This window comes from Artemia sp. Qi Xiang Cuo, unplaced genomic scaffold, assembly GCF_049724085.1.
Source record: "Artemia sp. Qi Xiang Cuo unplaced genomic scaffold, ASM4972408v1 HiC_scaffold_3095, whole genome shotgun sequence".
NCBI lineage: Eukaryota > Metazoa > Arthropoda > Branchiopoda > Anostraca > Artemiidae > Artemia > Artemia sp. Qi Xiang Cuo.
The window spans coordinates 1-18,875 of NW_028300490.1; the positions used below are offsets into that span (position 1 = coordinate 1).

Sequence of the window (18,875 nt, forward strand, 5' to 3'; positions counted from 1 at the left end):
TTGCCAATATTTTGTATCTTAAACCGTATTCTAAAAATAAACTATTGCACGACACCTGAGATTCCCCTTTTTTTCACTCGTTAAAACGGCGTGTTTACTGCTAGATTTGGCACGTACTTGGAAAACATCTATTTCCAGGGGACACTTATTTTCAAGATATAACGAAAGGGGAAATGCGTGTGTTACTCGTGCTAAAGACTACATCTTAAAAACACAGACAATGAAAATAAAAAAAAATTGACAAGCAATAAAACATAAAAAGACAGCTAAGAAACACAACAAAAAATAAAAGATGAAAATGTCATATTATCATATACGCAAAAAATAACGATCTATTAAAGAAAACTGGGGCTTCTAAATTTTTTTTTTTTTAGTCAAGGTTTTCACCTTGGGAGAGTATTTTACGTGATCAAGACCTGTTCTTAGTTAAAAAGCTGATGATCGACGTGATCGACTAGAGACCCTGTGGTTCTTAATTTGAAAGCTCACATTTGAGGAGATGACAACTCTGATGGGATTTTCCATGCCCCTTTTTATGGAGATACTCTTTCTGATTGTATTGTTTTCAATTAGCCTGCCTTCACTCGTGTTTTTGTGATTTTTTGCATAAAATTGTTAACCGTTTTGATATATGTGCATGTTAGTCCTTCCAGTTAAGGCACAGAGCCATTGGTAGGGAATGACCTTTCGAGTCCTGGTGGGATCAAGAACTATAGAAAAAATATGAAAGGTTTTTCGAGCGAAAAATGAAACGCCGAAAAAGAAAATATCTTGAGGCTTTTGGGCAAAAAATGTCAAAATGGAATTATCTGGCAGTGATGGAGGCGCTGTCCATGCGTTAAGATGCGGTGACCTTACATAAAGTGTGTGTCGCCATTAAGTTAATGAAAAAAAAACGCTTTGGGGGTTTCGGGTGAAAAAAAGTACCACATAAGAGTGTTGCACAATAATTGCGTAAGGTGTGAGATATAAGCGGGGATTCTTGTCGCATGGTGACATTGAATTGCGTCAAGAATATTAATCCTCTCCATTTTAAACGGGGTAAGTCGTATGACGTCATTGGAGACCAGAGGGGTCTTTCATGGATTCTTGGCAACTGTGTTCCCTTAAACAGAGCCGGTAAACACATTGCGTAGGTGTGACGGCTTCAGGGGTTCGTAGCTCCACTTATCTGACCTTTTGAAGTCAATGGTTTGTCGCGTGGTGTAACATGCGGTTGAAACGGGGATGTACACCGTGACATCAGAGGGTATGCGCTATAAACAGGGTTGAGGGGTTAGGAGCTTCAGTTGTTATTAAAACTTGTGTATTATACGGATCACACTCCAAGTAATCGTATAATATAAAGCAGAAATCCTGTAAATCTTGCCAGGACTGGGAGTTTCGCCTAGAAACAGAAGACTGCATTGTACAGGTATGTCGCGTGACGTCAGAGGGCTACGGTAGAAACTCACCTGACCTAACTATTGAACTCTTGCCAAAAGTGGGAATGTCACCTAGAAACAGTTGACCACATTGTAAAGGTGTGTCGCGTGACGTCACAGGGCATGTTGTAGAAATTCAATGGAAAAGGAAGGGCATGTTGCAGAATCTGGGGAGGGAATGTTGCAGAAAGCAGAGTGGCCCCACTACTCATGTTCATACTTTTTTCCAAGCTTTCGGGAACAAGCTGTGTCCGGCTATCTGACAGTTTGAACAATCTAGAACAGTTTCACGTCTGGGGCTGGTATTCTCCAGTTTAGATACTTTTTCATGCTTTTATATTGGAGATAAGCTGGATCATTATCAGAAAAGGTTTACTTTTCGCTGAGTTTCATCTACCTCATCCCCGTGCTGTCGATACAAATAGTCCTATAGGTAAGTAACACTGGCGTAATCGGTAGCACCTTATTTCCCGAAACCCTAATAGGTAAATATTCTGTTCTAAAAATTACCTAAGAGAGCCTGGATACTGGTTTTGACGCTGAAGTTTCAAAAGTTGGACCCAGGTTTGCCCCTTCAAGTCTTAAGAAAGTTAGAGTTGTTACTAGCGTTCCAGAATCTCCAAAATCTAAATTCCTAACATGAAACATCGTAACATTCTTTTTTTGTGAGAGGAACAAGAATGAAAAATATATAATCTTGGTGATTAAAAACCGATGTGACAATAATACAAACGTCAAATTATGATTTTGACAAAGTATATACTTTTTGTTTTTGTTGTTGTTTATTTTTTATCATTATACGAGATTGATCATATTGGCAGTGTTTCTACAAATTCAAAAAATTATTAGTCATCAAACCAGCTTTTGCATTAGGATGTCCAACTGTAAACTCATATGTTGTTGTTCTCAAAGCATATAATCCTCAAATTATTGTTATTTTAAAAGCAGGTTAAATAAGGCTTTGAAGCTTTCTGCGTAAGCAGGTTTTCCTTAAAAAATTTAAATAAAAAATAGTATCTCGAATTATGAACGTCCACAAAAAGGGTCAACAAGAAAAGTCTTGATCGTATTTCAACTCATTGAAACATAACAATATTGATGACCATATACCGTTGACTCCCGGGCATGATAACATTTACAGAGTACTACATTGCCTTAGCTTACAAGCTCACAAAACATTGTAATCATGCCTTGAAAAACCCACTTTTCTTGCAGGGAGTCTTCGTCGCTCTTCTTTTCTGCTTGTTGAATGCCGAGGTGAGTTTCTCTTATTTATAGTCAGAAAAAAATTGAACATTTTGACTAAAACTCTTTGTTTAGTTCGATTCTGAATGTCTTTTAGAACAGCTTACAAAGCACAAAAACATACTTATAACTTATTAGCATAACTTTTATGTATTCATCAAAATCTAATTTACAGGCTCTAGCGAGGGAGACAGGCTGGTTAAGTCGTCGCTTTTCCCACTCGGTGGTATCCCAGGCTCACACAGCTTTGTCGTTTTTCTGGCAAAAAAGGACCACGTATTTAACGACGACAGTAGGCTATCATCTGTTAGATGCCCTGATGCCAACAATCTCCTTTAGAAGAGATTTATGGGAAAAGATGAGATAGATGATGTTTTTGTATCTCCTATAGAGGTCAGGTCGAGTTTTGATTCCAAAAAGGCGTAACTAAAGCCCTAGTTTTTACATCCCACTATGTTTGGTTGAAACCCAACGATCCCTGTAAGTAAGTAACGAGCTCTAAGTGAGAAGCGACTCAGCTCAATAGTAACCAAAACTCTAAAAACTCTTCTAGAATTGTTATTTTCCCAACAGTAGATCCATAAAAAGAATTGGCTTTTTATCCTGATTCCAAATATGTAAAAAACATTAAGTTTAATGCTACTGATCAAAAGCTAAGATCCTGAGAAATTTTGCGTGGTTTTTGAAAAAGAGGGATACCCCACCCACCAAAATAAAGTCAAGGAATCTCAATGAAAATCACACAATCAAATTCCGCGAATCAGAAAATTCTACTTTAGAGGTTTCAAGCTCCCATCTCCAAAAATGTGGAATTTTACATTTTTGTTGCCAGAAGAAAGATCACATATGCGTGTTTATTTGTTTCTTTGGTGTTTTTTATCCCCCAGGGGTGATCGTATCAAACCAATGTTCCTAGAGCTTTGGGAGAGGGCTCATTTGAACGGAAACTAAAAGTTCTAGTGCCCTTTTGAAGTGATCAAAAGATTGGATTGCAACTAGCCCCCTACCACGCCCCTTCCCCCACCCAGAGTTAACTGATCAAAATTCTTAGATAGCCGCTTGTTAAGATTAGTTGAAAGATCCAACAAATCCATCTCTATGGCTGTAAGTTGGGAAATATGCCCAGTGTTTACATATAGGTTTTTGTTATTGGAATCTATACATATTTTTTTCGGGGGGGGGAATTTAAGATTAAGAGTTTTCTAAGCTTTTATAAAGATGAAACTTCAGTTACTCGCCGAAAAGGAGTTTATCAAGTACTATGTGACGGCGGCACATACTAGGCACGACGGCGGCAGTACTATGTGACGGCGGCAATTATTGTGCTGGTAAAACCCACCTGAACATAGAAAAACGCCTACAACAGCAAAAAGATGACATAACCAAAGCTTTATATTCTAATAGTGCTCATAATTATTTTAATTTTGCTTTAAGCAGAGATGTTCTTGATAAACCCAGCCGTGAATACTTTTTGAAAAATCCTCCCTCATTAGCAATGAATTGGGTATAAGCCAAATTGTTCGTGAAGCAATTGAAATTAAACTCAAAATAAACATTAACAATTCTTTAAACATGGATTTGAGGGAGCATTCACTAAGTACTTAATACACTAATTTTATTAAAAAGAAAAAATCAACAAATTATAATACAAACCATTAATGTAGTCAATACCAGTAAACCTGTTACTGAAAGACCTTTAAGTTTATCTGCCAAAAAAGGCGAGATTACCTTTAGGTGAATAGGATTTTTTATCAAACAGTATCATGGATGCGTGTTCATTTGTTTGTTTTTTTCCCCCAGGGGTGACAGTATCAATCCATTGGGCCTATAACGTCGGGGGAGGGTTCATTCTAACGGAAATAAAAAGTTCTAGTGCCCTTTATATGTGACCAAAACGATTGGAGGGCAACTAGGCCCTTTCCCACGCCACTTTTTTCCCAAAATCGTCCGATAAAAATTTTTGAGATAGCTATTTTATTCAGCATAGGTGAAAGGCCTAATAACTATGTCTTTGTAGATAACATGACCCCCCACAGCCCCTGGGGAAAGGTCTTTAAATCATAATATTTGCGCATTGTTTACGTTTAGTTTTTGTTATTGGGAAGTGCACAAACATATTTCGGGTGGAGGAGAGGACAAATTTTCTACTGGGGGGATTTTGAACAGGGAAAAATTTTCATGGATAGGGAGGTTTCCAGAGGGTAAACTTTTCAGGGAATATTTTACACAGGGGGAATTTGCCAGAATTCATATACGAAATTTCTTTATATGTCTTGCTTTCTCTTTACCGATTCAATTTTACGTGAGGTTTTAAGGGTAATTGTCCTGGGTAAGTTTCGCCAGGACTGAATTATCCAGGGGATAATTCCATGGGTAGGTGGATATTTCCGTGGAGGCGGAGTCAGACATCTTGGCGTTTTCTTTAAGGATCAGAAATTAAATTAAAAAAAAACAAGTTTTTTCAACTGAAAGTAAGAAGCAACATTAAAACTGAAAACGAACAGGAATTATTACGTATATTCGGGGGGTTGCCCCTCCTTAACACCTCGCTCTTTACGCTAAAGTTTGAATTCTCTAATTCGTTTAGAAGGACTGCTGAAACACAAGGTTCGTTTGGTTGGAACAATAAGAATTTTTTTTAAGTGCTAAGAAACTTTAGTGTAATGAGCGAGGTGTTAAGGAAAGGGCAACCCCCCCCCCCCAATGTACGTAATAATTTATGTTCGTTTTATTTTTTAATGTTGCTTCTTACTTTAAGTTGAAAATCTTGTTTTTTTTAATTTAATATCTTTAAACATTTTTCTTCTGATTTTTTTTTTTGTTTAAACTTGAATTGATTAGTTTTTTTTTTTATTGATATTGCTTCTCACAATAAACTAGATAAAACTTATGTTACTGAGTGCAAGAACTAAAATACATGGAATTGAAATTTTCTTGCAACGAGCTAATATAGCACACGCTCTACTCAATTGTTTCAGTATTTCCCTGACCATATCTGAATAATAAGTTAATTTGATAATAATTTTTCATCTAAAATCTGATAACTGATCTGAATTCTATCTAAATACAAATATAAAAAAAAAACATCGGTCCAGAGGATCCTCACTAGCACAATATATCCCATAGGAAAAAATGTGGGACTTAGGCCCGTACGCAGGCTAACCTCTTGGGCAGGACCCTTAGACCCCCCCACCCCAAAACTCTTATATATATTTTACAATTGTGTTATATTGCACTTCATGGCTGTTTTGAAAAATCTAACCATGGTAAGTTAGTTTAAGGCAAAATAGGATTAAATAAAAATAATAATTTTTTCAAGAGAAATTAAGGAGCAACATTAAACCTTAATACAAACAGAAATTATTACGTATATGAGGGGGGTTGCCCCCTCTTCAATACCTCGCTCTTGACGCTAAGGTTCAAAATTGTCCCTATTCTTCAAAAGGACTCCTGAGTCACAAAGGCCGTTTAATTAACATAAAAAGCTCTTTATAAAGGTACTAAAAAAATCTTTAGCGTTGAGAGCGAGGTATTGACGAGTGGGCGATCCCCCTCATATACGTAATAATGTCTGTCCGTTTTAAGTTTTAATGTTGCTCAGTATTCAGTTGAAAAAGCTTGTTTTTCATTTAATTTCAACTAAAAAATGCACAAAATGTTGAAATAAAAAAGCACATTCACCTAAATGTCGCCCTCAATAGAGACACAGGAGGAACTTTTCTAAGCCCCATTTTAAATGAAATTGTTAATTCCGATCGTTTTTATATCTATCCACAACATTATATTTCGCAACCTAATAGAATCTCTGATAATACCCTTCCTGGTAAGCGAGTAGCTTTTAAGGATGCTTTACATAAGGAAACGTCATTTAGTACTGTATTTTTTATTTTCATTCTGGTTTGAAAGGGTCCTATTGTAGTTTCAGTGTTTGTTTTGAGGTTTGGTTTTTATATTTTCCTATGGGATTTTATCTGTATTTTTTTTATTATTCTGCACTGCAGACGATTAAGCGGAGGTCTCGACCGAAATACTTGCATAATATTTCTTCTGATTTTCGCTGCCTGTTGTTGTCCTCGTTTTTCTCTTCTTTGAGATTTTTTCGTTTTGTCAATACCCTTTGCAATAGTAACAGTAGTAGCTGTAACAGAAGCAGTAGTAGTGATAGTAGTAGTGTAGATGCAGTAGTAGTAGTATGGAGATAGCGCCTTTGCGGTAGTTCAACGTCCTTTTAACATACCCTTAGGGTGTAAACTTAATACTCTAGGCCGTTCCTGAGATACTGCAGATATGCCCTTTTGACAACCTGTTCACAAATTATGTGTTTTGATCTAGTTTAACACCCCCTTAACATCTTTTGACAATTTTAATTTAAAACCCATGCCCTTAGTAGGAGCAGCAGACTAGCAGCAGAAGTAATAGTAATAGCCCGCATGTAGCGACTTTTGGTTAATCCAACATCCCTCTCCCCCTCATCATGCCCTGAAAGTTTTCACTTGATACTCTAAGTCATTCCCAAGATACTGCTGATTTTCTCTTTTGACAAACGGTATTCACATAGTGTGTTTTAATTTAGTTCAAAATCCCCCTAAACATTACCTGATCTTAGTCTAAGTAGTAGCAGTAGTAGCAATAGTATTAGTAGTAATAGTAGAAGTAGTATGCACAGAGTGCCTTTTGGCTAGTTGGACATCCTCTTCAACATGCCCTAAAAGATTTAACTAAATGCTCTAAGCCATTCCTCAGAAATTGCTCATAGGCTATGGTGTTTTGAAAACCTATATGCATATAGTATGTTTTGATTTAGTTCAACATCAGAAGTAACCATCTATTGAATTCTATAGAAGCTATACACCTTTGCAAAGAGAGTGAGTATCCCCTCGCAATGTCGTCTGGATTCTATAGAAGCTATAGCAATTTGAAATATCATATGGAATTTGCTTGAAGGTATATACTTTGCATACGCCCCCCGGTCCAAACAAGTTTTTTTGATAGTACAATTCTACAGGTCATTACACCTTTTCAAAAAGGACCGAGTATAACTTGATTGGTTATTAGGATTTGAATAAAAGGAATAGTTTTCTTTACAATTCATATTAGTAAGAGAATTGAATTCAAAGAGAATTTTTTTTTTTTATTTGCAAGGATATTAGTGTAGAAAAAAAAATGATTTGTGCATTTAAACTATTGGAGATTAATGATGGAACCGACAGCAGCAGCAGCAACGATATACGAGTAACTAATGTAGCTGTGGAAATAACTGCTGGCTGTATACTATGTCTTGAATGGGACACTATGTATGCTAGATACGTGATATCATTAAGCAAATTTAAGCAGGAGGAGCATCTGTGTTTTGATGTAAAAGTAAATATTCTCCATATAAATAAACTTCGGTCAGCATTAGATGTCCTATCGAAATATATTGATGAGAACAAAATGCATCAGTGAATATTATTATTGTAATTATGATCAATAAAACTGTTTCTAAATCAATGGTATTTTTTTTTCTATAGTAGAAAAAAGAAATTCTGGTTAGTCTGAAGTTGATCGTGAGAGTGTTAGGACTAAAAAAAAAAATGGTTAGATTCGAGAAAAGATTGAATCATGAGGAATCTAGTTCTTATGAACGAACATTTAATTATAGACGATGATTTTCTAGAGTTGTCAATTCAAAGGAATATATTTTATCGAGGAATGATTGTCGATATAATGAAAACTGATTCTCCATCATTAGACTATTGTATGAAGATTATATATTGTGGTCCAAATGCATTTACAAAATTTATTGATATATTGATCACGACACGGCAAAATGATATTGTGGATATGCTTTTAAACATTAGTTTAGAAATTTAGGACTTTTTTTTCATAAGAAAGATGGTGCTCAAGTATGATTTACTCCTCTCTCTCTCTCTCAGACATTTTTTTTTTTTTGCTAGCTCAGTTTCCTTGTTTCAGTGAGAGTCTCAACACATGAAAAAATATTCAATACATTTCCGTTATGTATGTACTCACAGGGCAGCTGGTCATCATGTGAGAATTGCACAATGATTGAGGAGTATGATGAAAAGTGTAGATTATGCAACCAGCAAAAATTGCATAGAGAATATGCTGTGCAAATTAAAGGTTGTAATTCCTGTTTTGAAGGGGCGTATGAGTCCCATCTTAGAGGCTACCTTTGTTCCAAATGTAATTATGAAAAATGCAAGCTAAGGGAGAATACATACACTGGTATTATCAGAAATAATCACAACCAGGATGTCATTTGACTGGTACAAGATTAGTCTTGTCGTGGTTTTAGATTGTTCTGGGAGGAGGAACCGGGTCAACGATTCAACTGTTGGAACAACAAAAGAATATGATTTCTACGTCATCGTTGTGAAGACAAGGAGTGTTATGATTATAATTCCACTGATTTTAATTTGGCTTTGACGGAAGACGATTCGACACTTGAGGACACTGTTTGTGAAATTGCTTCAAATAGGCAAATTGAAACATTTGAATTCTATAGAATGAATGAGAATAGTATCATTGACTATGCAAAGAGATATGACAAGAGTGAAGTCACACTCTACTGTAGAAAATGTGACCCTGACATTGCACTACATCAGAATAAGTAAACTTTTAATTCGATAAATCTTCAATCGCTATCTATTGTTGGAGAATACCTAGTAGTGGAAGAGATATAAAGATTAGAAATGTCATTTTAACATGTATATAATTTTTTTTAATTAAAAAAAATTTATAATAAGTCTTTGGAGGATATTATTATTAGGGCACTAAAATCAATATTAAATAAACTTGTAAGTATATTCTCCACTAGAAAGTCGTTCAATCGAAATACTTCAACGTAGATGTTGAGAAACTGCTTGTAGGTGTAGCCACGACATCTGAGCATGTAAAAGAGTAGTGCATGAAAGCCAAATGTCTTAGTCGTCATATCATGTACTCTTTGTTGATTTTGAATAATGGTTTCCCCTCTGCGTTCAATAAAGTTGCTAATGTGTGGTACGTATAATTTATAAGATACACCAGTAGGATCAAAAAATTTAATATTATTTGCTATTTGAAAGATGCTTAACCTATGACTGGTCGTTAATCTTAATTTACTGCTATTAGAAATGATTAGGGTGTTTTTCACACTTGGAATTTGTTAAATAAGGTCCGAGGGAATGTAATAGGACTTTTACTGGGACATTTCTGGATCCATACTAAATACGTTGATTATGTGGTTTGTGTTCATAGTGCTAGGTCTAGTAGAACACTGCCGTCGGGTGTGATTTCCCAATAGGTTTCAAATTGACTTAATGATATTAGCGTGATACTCTCAGTCAGAGCATTGGCAAATGTACACTCTAAACGTACATTCCCTTTTCGTACTATGCTCATATCTTACGTGCCTGACAAATCCAAAACAATAACCCCATGATTTTTTGAAAACATTGAATCGGTTATTCCATTTTCAAATAGTTGAGAGTCATGATCTAGGGATTGCATGGTCAACTCGTACAGAGTTCTCTAGGATTTTTTGTCAAATGATAGAGTGTACAGTGGAATACCATTTACTTTGCACACGAGGCTAGATAAATCGAAAAAATTAAAATCGTTGGTGGATTCAGTCCAGGATCCAAAGACATTGCCACTCTTCACAAAGGCCAATGCCAATTTTGAAGGGATTTCTCCATTGATAAATGATGAATCGCTGTAACTACGAGAGCCGGTGGCAATGTGACGTTGATTGGCGATTGTATGGGGGACAAGAACTTTAATGTTGTTACCATTGGCTCTTAGCTTTTCCACTGCCAATGAAACAGAGCTCATAACCTGTTGTTTTTCGACGTGGAGAATTGCTGATGTGATAATAATATTTGCATCGGGTGCTGCAGGAAGTGTTTTTCTCAAAATGAAATTCGATGGGGCCATCTTCAACTTTATGTCAATCTTGACTTTTGGGGAGAGCCATTGGGATATATTGAATATCTCATGATTTAATTTTCCAACTAGATGATACTCCTGGGTGACTGCTGTAGTCAACTCACCGTCAGTATCAACACCTGTTCGATATTCATAGCCCAATGATTGTCCTCTCATCTCCTTGTTGGCCTTTGGCGTCATCATCAAAAATTGTATGTATCTTGCATAGTTGGATAAATTATTGCTAGTGTTTACCAATCACCCATTAATAAATACATTAATTTGCTTGAAATGGTTGTATAGAATACAGTTTTCACATAAGATACCATCGCCGGCATCTGGAGTTTTATTATCTGACTTTTTCCTCATCACAACATTTAAATCAATAAATGCTGACGACAAACCAATGAAATAGTCTTCATTGGAAAATATTTGAAAGTGTATATTTTCCGAGAGGGGTTGTTGAGGATGAAATTGTTCATAGTAGCCATACTTGACACTGACATCAACATTTTCAGCATTGAATAGATTCAATGAAGAACTGATTGATGGATATCATTCCTTGTGGGGGAGAAAAGTCATCTTAAGAACAAAAATCCTTCTTTGATCTAACAATCTTTTTCTGGCTATTCTTTTGCTGCTTATTAGTCTTCATTGTATGATTTCTAAAATTCCTGGCTTCTGTACTGTGCTTACTACCTGGGTGGAGACTGATTAGTGAATGACGAGAGCGCATCCTTTTTAATTCCTCCCCAGTTTTTCGAGATTTTAATTGTTCACCAACGACTCTTGCTGAAGATGTAATATTTTCCTTAACACTCTCCTTGAAATTCGTGCCCGACCCCCAGTCCTGTAGTTTAAAGGCAGCAAAATTTGACGAAGAGGGTACAAGATATTTTCTGGAAAGGGGTAGTGCAGAACGAAATAGCCTAGCAAACCAGCTGCCAAGTCCAGAGCCAGACATTGTAGTACGCCCCTTGTAGTAGTCCAATTCATCGCCTGTTTGACGTGGACTCAAAGCACCGAGATAACAGGCGATATCGGGACAGACAGATGGAATTCTTCTATTGTTTATTTTAGTCTATTGTACCGTTGTTACTGACAATGGGTCAAAAAATACATGTAATCACTGCTAAGCCTTTGTTTTTCGCTAGAGGATCACCCAATTAAATACTCAGTGTTAAATGACAGAGTTCCAAATATGAATTGTTTACAGGAACATACTGAAGATGCTTTATATTATAGTGATGAACAAGTTCATGAGTTTTTTTTGGTTAAAGAACACGTAGGAGTGGCACTTTTGAATTACCGACTCGACGTTTCCACAAGGATGCATAGAGAAATATTCAAGAGTCCGAGGCAAAACCAGGTGGATAATCAGCAAGCAAAAAGAACTTGATCCATCCCGTAAACGGTGCCAGCATTTTTCCCATGGATCATATTCTGTTTAAAGCCAAGAACATCTCTCAGCTTGTCATTGAGAATAATTGTTTCAGTGTCAACAGGTGAGCTAATGTAAATCCTATCATGTTTCAGTTAATAATTAAAATGGAATGTACCATTCCGACGATATGAGATTTTTCTATTGATTGTACGACACAAATCCCCCATGTTATCATATTCAATATATTTCAATCTGACATGTGGATAGTCACTAGATTTAAGTGCTTCAACCCATTCATAGTCGACATAGCCCACCCCATTCATAGTCAAATCGAATGGTATAACTTTTATTTCATACACACGATCCTTTCTCAGGATGTCATTTTTATTTTTGAGAATACAGTCGACAAGATTAAATTCATTCGCACCGCCAAACTTGACGGTGGGTAAGAGTTTTGTCCAAAAATCATTGGTCGTATTCAAGTAATTTTAAAGAGGATTAGAAACGTTGGACATGAAGGTTACATAAAAATCATGGGGCATTGTCAATATCTTAAACACCAATCCAAGAATCAAAATCAGAGTTGTATCCTAGCCACCGAACAAGTAACTGTTTCTTACTCTTGCGAGTACGTTTCTTTAATATCTTTTTAATTTGATAGATTTCACTTGCATTTTTAACTTTTTGCAATTCATTGTAATAAAAGCCGCCGGGAATCTCTTCATCTTTGATATCTCGCAGGTAATACGTTATGGGGTTAGTGTCTAGTATTTTTAACACTTTAAAAAATTAATTGGCCCACAAATAAGTCCCATTTTTAAAAATATGAGTTGTTCTATGAATTCGAACAGCATCATCATCAATAAATTTATTTTTTTTCTTCTTGGCCTTTGATTTATTGGAAAACTGTTTAAGAAAAGTGTTAATTGTATTATTATCCGAATCATGAACTTCCATTGGTGTAGAGTTGTACAATGATTAATGGGGTCATTGATTATAAATCAACATGATTTTAACTAGATCATTAATAAAATCCGGCGTATTTTTCAATGTAAAATATCTTGAAATTAAAATTCGAAAAGTTCTTATCAATCATTAGACCAATGCAGCCTTTATATGACTGTGACTATGGTAGAGCAGTGTACTGTATTTCTCTAGTATTTTTGCAACATGAGGATTAACAAATTCACTACCGTGATCCGTTTGAATTTTTTTATATGAATCCTTTTCGAGAATACTTTCAATGGCCTGAGAAACTTCAACACCTCTCTTTGATCGCCATGCACGTGCATATGCATAGCGACTAAAAACAATGATTGCAAGTAGAATGTACTTTTATGGGGTATTATAAAGTCTTTGAAGTTCATCTAGAGTCAGGAGATCTGCTTGAATTATTTGCAATGGGTAAAAGGCTTTATTTTTTCGATATTGATTGGCATGAAGTCTGTGATTTCTGTGCAGAGTGTAACTTGGTTCATTTTGTTGATAGTCTTGTACACTTTTAGAGTGAATACCCTTGACTTTGGGAAGAGTGGTGGGGGAACTTAAACTCCCCGCCTCGCCAATATTTTCATACACACCTTTCAGAACTTCAGCCATTTTGAACGTAAACACGTTGTGTAACGTCCGCTACCCTTTTGTATACTGGCTGGTGGTGGTGACGTTAAGTTGATACGTCTTTACTTTTGTTTAGCTACCAGTGGTGTGCTAGTATTTTCCAAAATTGATTTAAAATCTTTTCCTTCTTCTTCAAGTTCATATTTTAATGTCGATGATGATGATGATGATGATGCACGTTCATTTAATTTTTTTAGAATTTGTCTATTGCCAATAAGACTTTTGGGGAAGTTGAATGTATTTAGAAATTTTTATAGATGAGTGTCAAATGATAATATTCTTTTACGATTTCTAACAATTTCATAGATTAAATCGATTCGATTATATCTATTGCATCGAATTATAATCCTTTAACCATTGCTATCAACTTGAATTTGACCACTTTCTAGGATAAAGGTTACGAGTCGCGTTCGTTTTTCAAGAATTTTTTGGGGTCTTTTATTTATTAATTTAAAAAAAAATTAAAACACATACTACTTCTTTAATTTTTGTCCAGCAGCAGCAGCAGCAGTAGACTCTTGAGGAGAATACTCTCTTTTGTGGGTGGGCAACAGTAGGATTCGATCGACAGTGTTTGCCTACTCCACGAAGGTCATCTTAAATTAAAATCAGCTTTTTATCATCCTTAAGAGTTTCACTGTCGAGGACTTTACTCAGATTGTTCTCAAAATGTTCCACGGGTGAGAGAGCGAGTTCTATTGGTGTCAATTTATAGGGTTTTGCCATCTAGAGAAAACTGTTTACAAGTCCTGCAATTATTGGCAGTAAAAGTGTGAAAAAGCTACCGCCCACCTGAAGAAGACGTTTCCTTTTAAAATTCTTTCCTTTCTTTTTAGAGGCCAATGTACGTACAATGGAACGATGTTGCTGTGTCTGTTGCTTAACTACTTCTGGTAGTTGAGCATTACCGTCGGTAATATTTAAACAAAGTTCAGATATTAGATTAATGAAATCATTGTAAAAACCATGTTTGAGCTTTACCTTTCGAAGGAGGGGTTTTGAAGCGCTTAAAACTGAAAAAAAATGTCCATTTTCATATAGTTTCTTCAGTGTCATTAGAGCACCTAATAGGTATTTTTAGTGATCACAGGAAGATATATTGTAGTTTTTTTGTCAAAAATATCTGTGATTAAGCGTAGATCCTTGGGTGTATTTTGATTAAGATCGACTATAATATAGCCGTAAGTTTTATTAATTGCCTGGTTATATACCGAGAGCAGATTTTTAGGGTCTCTCTGATGTATATTTTTATTGTGGGCTATTAGTTAGATAGAGACACTATCAATTATGTATATTATATATTATGTACAGTTGAAATCATGTTTTTTCATACATTATTTATTATTAAAGATATTGTGTATAAAAATATTAACTTAAATCATTTATTGATGAGATCGAAAAGTAAACATTTTCAACAATTTCTGGGACAATTTTTTAATAGATTCAGCCAGATCATCAATGATCAGACAAGCGATTGTTTCAATAATGTTGAAAACATCAAATCCCTACATAAACTGTATTTGCACCGATCCCATGACAGCAACAATTGCTTTTATTTTATCGTATGACTCCTGCAATATACTGTAGAAATAGTAAATTTTTTTCGGCTGTTCCACATACATTTTATCACAATTTTATATTATTTTAGTTAAGAGTGTTGTTTTGCCCGACATTGAGGGTCCACAAAGAAACGATCTGAATTGTGTTTTAAATTGATACATGTTTCTGTCAACAGTTCACCCTGAAAACTAACTGTAGACCCTAATTGTCTAATTACTAAATAATTTTTCCCTACTACTACTCTGTTCTTCAAGAAGAAGACAAAGACGAAGACGAATAAAGAATCATATTTTTTCTTTTATTATCTTAAAATAAAAAATTAACAAGAAATTGAAAAAAAAAATAAACTTTTTTATAATAATTCATAATAAGAAATACAACATTTAAATTGTGATACACAGATAAAAAACACTTTTTTTTTGTTTATTTATAGAGAAAAAAAACCTTAAATTAGAGAGAGAGAGCACTTGAAAAAATACACTTTTTTAAATTTATTTATAATAAAAAAAAATACAACAACATTTAAATAGGTACATACAAACACAGAGAGAAAAAACATTTTTTATTTGTTTATTTATAGAGAAAAAAACATTAAATTAGAGAGAGATGGCACTTGAAAAAAAAAATATGTTATAATTCCAAAAAAAAAGATAACTTTGGTGACGGAGTGCCCCCCGCGCTGGCGGCGGCCGGCCCCCCCCCCCCCGGGCCGCGAGCCCCCCCCCCCAAAGGCCGCGAGGCCCCCCCCCCCCCAAAAGGTTTTTAGGAAATAATTTACAGGACATTATTTAAACCGAGACTTTACCTGTGGGCAATAAATTAGATCCGGTGTGAAGTTAAATAGTGTCCAAGGGGGAGGGTGGTCACACCATCTTGACAAACATAGACCTTGTCGGAAATGGTACTCATGGCTGTTTTTTCTACATTTACAGTAAAGCTCCTGTAGTTCAATGAACGAATTGCCAACAATTTGGCTCGTGGAATTGCATTTTCAGCAATACAATTCCTATAAATGTTCATGTCGAAATTCTTGTCCACATAGCGCGTGGGTACTCCTTTGCAACGTTTCTTGATTTTCTCGTCGTGTGTCTGTATAAAGTACACATTCGGACCCACAAACATAACGAGGGAAATAATGTTGCGTCTGGTTTAAAATATAAGAAAATAAAGCCGTTTTGGCACCTGAAGTTTCACTATCGCAGGGTAAAGACCATCACTTCCATTGGGGGAGTCTAACCGTGAACTAACAATTTCGCCGTGCACCAAATCATCAGTTATATTTGGTGTTTTTACTTTGAGCAGTAGAGAATCCGTGTCACCGTAGCAGACCTCTACTTGCCCGTTTTCCTTCCACTGTACCCTGGCCAATTTTGAGGAGATCTCCAACAGCCTCTTCTGTAAGATCTCCCATCTAGCACTACTTGCAGCTCTATTTTTATCTTGTGCTATGCGTCTTTTTTTCCTAGTCAAAAGTACCTTTTCTGGACCAAGGGGGGGGGAGGACGCATGCTTGTGACCAACAATAGTTCGGGCAAGTTGTTTAGGGTCGGTCACAACGTAACAAAGATTCCTATTACAAACACTCACACACTTTGCCGAAAGCCGAATTTAAAATGAGTTTATAAATTTCTTTTTCGGCTTTCGTCTGTGCTGCAGAAAGTATGCCGACAAAAGGGTCAAGAAATGTTTTCAAATATGGTTTTCGACTAAAATTGAGTGTTTAGTGAACCTTTGTGACGTATAAACAATGGTTACACATCCATTTTAATTCTACTTGATGTACAAATCTATTTTTTTTCGGCAAAAGGTCAGAAATAAGTTTTTGTTTTGAAGGTGTCCAATACAATCTGTCCACCTCAACTAAACACCTATTGCGAGGACTCAAAGAGTCCTTAGTCACAGGTCTATTGATACACGGGACAACAAAATTCTTTAATGAATTGTGAAGCTCGGATGGTATCTCTCCGTCAATTTAAAAAAACTATCCAACCGGTCCATTCTCCTCAACACTGTTAATGTTGGGGAAATGGGGAGCTTGAGGGTCATTGAGCCATTTATAGTCGCCGCAAGGTAGTGCATAATGGGACATGGAGGAAAACTGCATTCGATTTTGTCCCCGTCTTCTCTCCTGTTGGATCAGTTTCCAAGATCCGGTCCCCGTGAAAAACAAACCCCCCCCTCATTGACCTCTCGATGAACAGATGCTGATCAATGTCAGTAATTATCCCTATTTTTTCCCCACTAATTTTCAGGATGAGGTCCATGACTAGATGAGGCTAATAAAAATAATAACCCAACTCAATATTAAAGTCCTTATAGATTTTATCCGTCTTTTTACACATAATGTCTAACAGGGTTAACACGTCACTCGACAAATACAGCTTGCAGTAGCCAGATCCGTTTTTAAATCCCACCTCTTCCCAATCTTTTTTATCAAAACTGTAGTCCTTGGGTATGCACCTACGAGCGTGAAGACTGTCGTAAAATGATTCAATACAAGGGATAGCCTCCTCGTTGAAGCTCGACTTGGAACAATAAAAGTCATAAGGATATATGCCCTTGACCGTTAACAAATCATATAAATCATTTGGAAATTGTTGCTTGAGAAGGGGGAAAGCATTGCAGCCGTCATCGTTTTTCTGCATTTGAATTCATTTATTCATTTATTTGGGGAAAAACTGTATGAATCTAAAAAGCAAATTTTATTTGGGAACTCAATGAAAGTTTCAACGAATTTCAACATAAATTCCGAAACAAGCAACTTTTCCGCTGATTTAGGTATTATTTTGTACGTAAAGCTGTCTATCACCCAGGCATCGTCCAGTGTTCCATTTCTTTGAAGATGTGTCAATACACGTAGACCATACTTTAGATCGTATTTAGAGTTTTGTATAAAAACCAGTAGAAAAAGTTGTCGTTTAACTTTTAAATTACATGAATTGTGATCCCAACATCGAAAGTTAATTTTTCCCGTTGAATTAGGGTCAATAAGGTGATTGTGGTCCTGCACCACATCTTTTGGGGCAAGGGCCCCCCTACACACCCAGCAAATTGTCCCCTTTTCCAGTGCAAGTTGCTCCTTATCAGACAATGTCATTGGATAATTGGTATGACTTAATCGAAAAATTGCCTTGTTTGTCGTTTTTATTAAAGAAACAAATAGCTTTTCCAAACTGCCCTCCTCGTCCATAGTAAAAAAAAATTACAATAGCATTTTATTGTTAGTGTCGCGACGGGCGTGCGCATAGGAACACGCAACTAGTTTGTGTTCCTTGACTTTATTCGGCTTCGATGAGTCCGATACCTCAACCACTCTTGTTTCATAATCTAAAGACATGTTATCAGATTGCGGAAGGGACTTTAGAAAATTTGTAAACAGTTAAGTGTATCTCCTTCTGCCAGCACTTCTAGTCTCTTATTTCCATGACGTTTGCAATACTCGAAGTGGTCTGAAAAATTTCACTCAGATGTGAAGGAGGAAAGGCACATGGGACAATAGAAGCATGTTCCAAATTTTCTGCCTCGAGATAGGAGTCGAATTATCGCCGTAACGGGGAAAAAATTAGCAAAAGACTTTACATCTTTTGGGGGCTGGTAAATAACCCATTCCCAATTTATAATATTTTCCACCATTGGTGTTCTCACTGAGTATAAAACTCCTTTTTTTTTTGGTTTTTTCTCCCCATCTACAAATTCTGTGTCGTAATAGAGAACAACCACCCCCACCTCCAGCA

General features: G+C 36.0%; 1 long non-coding RNA gene across 1 annotated transcript in view; it reads left to right on the forward strand.

Moving 5' to 3' along the window:
• The first annotated feature begins 2,549 nt into the window (after positions 1–2,549).
• The window catches only part of LOC148938592 (uncharacterized), a 64,230-nt gene continuing 47,904 nt past the window's right edge, over positions 2,550–18,875 (forward strand). Inside the window, exon 1 of the long non-coding RNA XR_016143669.1 lies at positions 2,550–2,681. This is a non-coding gene — a long non-coding RNA (uncharacterized LOC148938592). The remainder of the gene's footprint in view (positions 2,682–18,875) is intronic.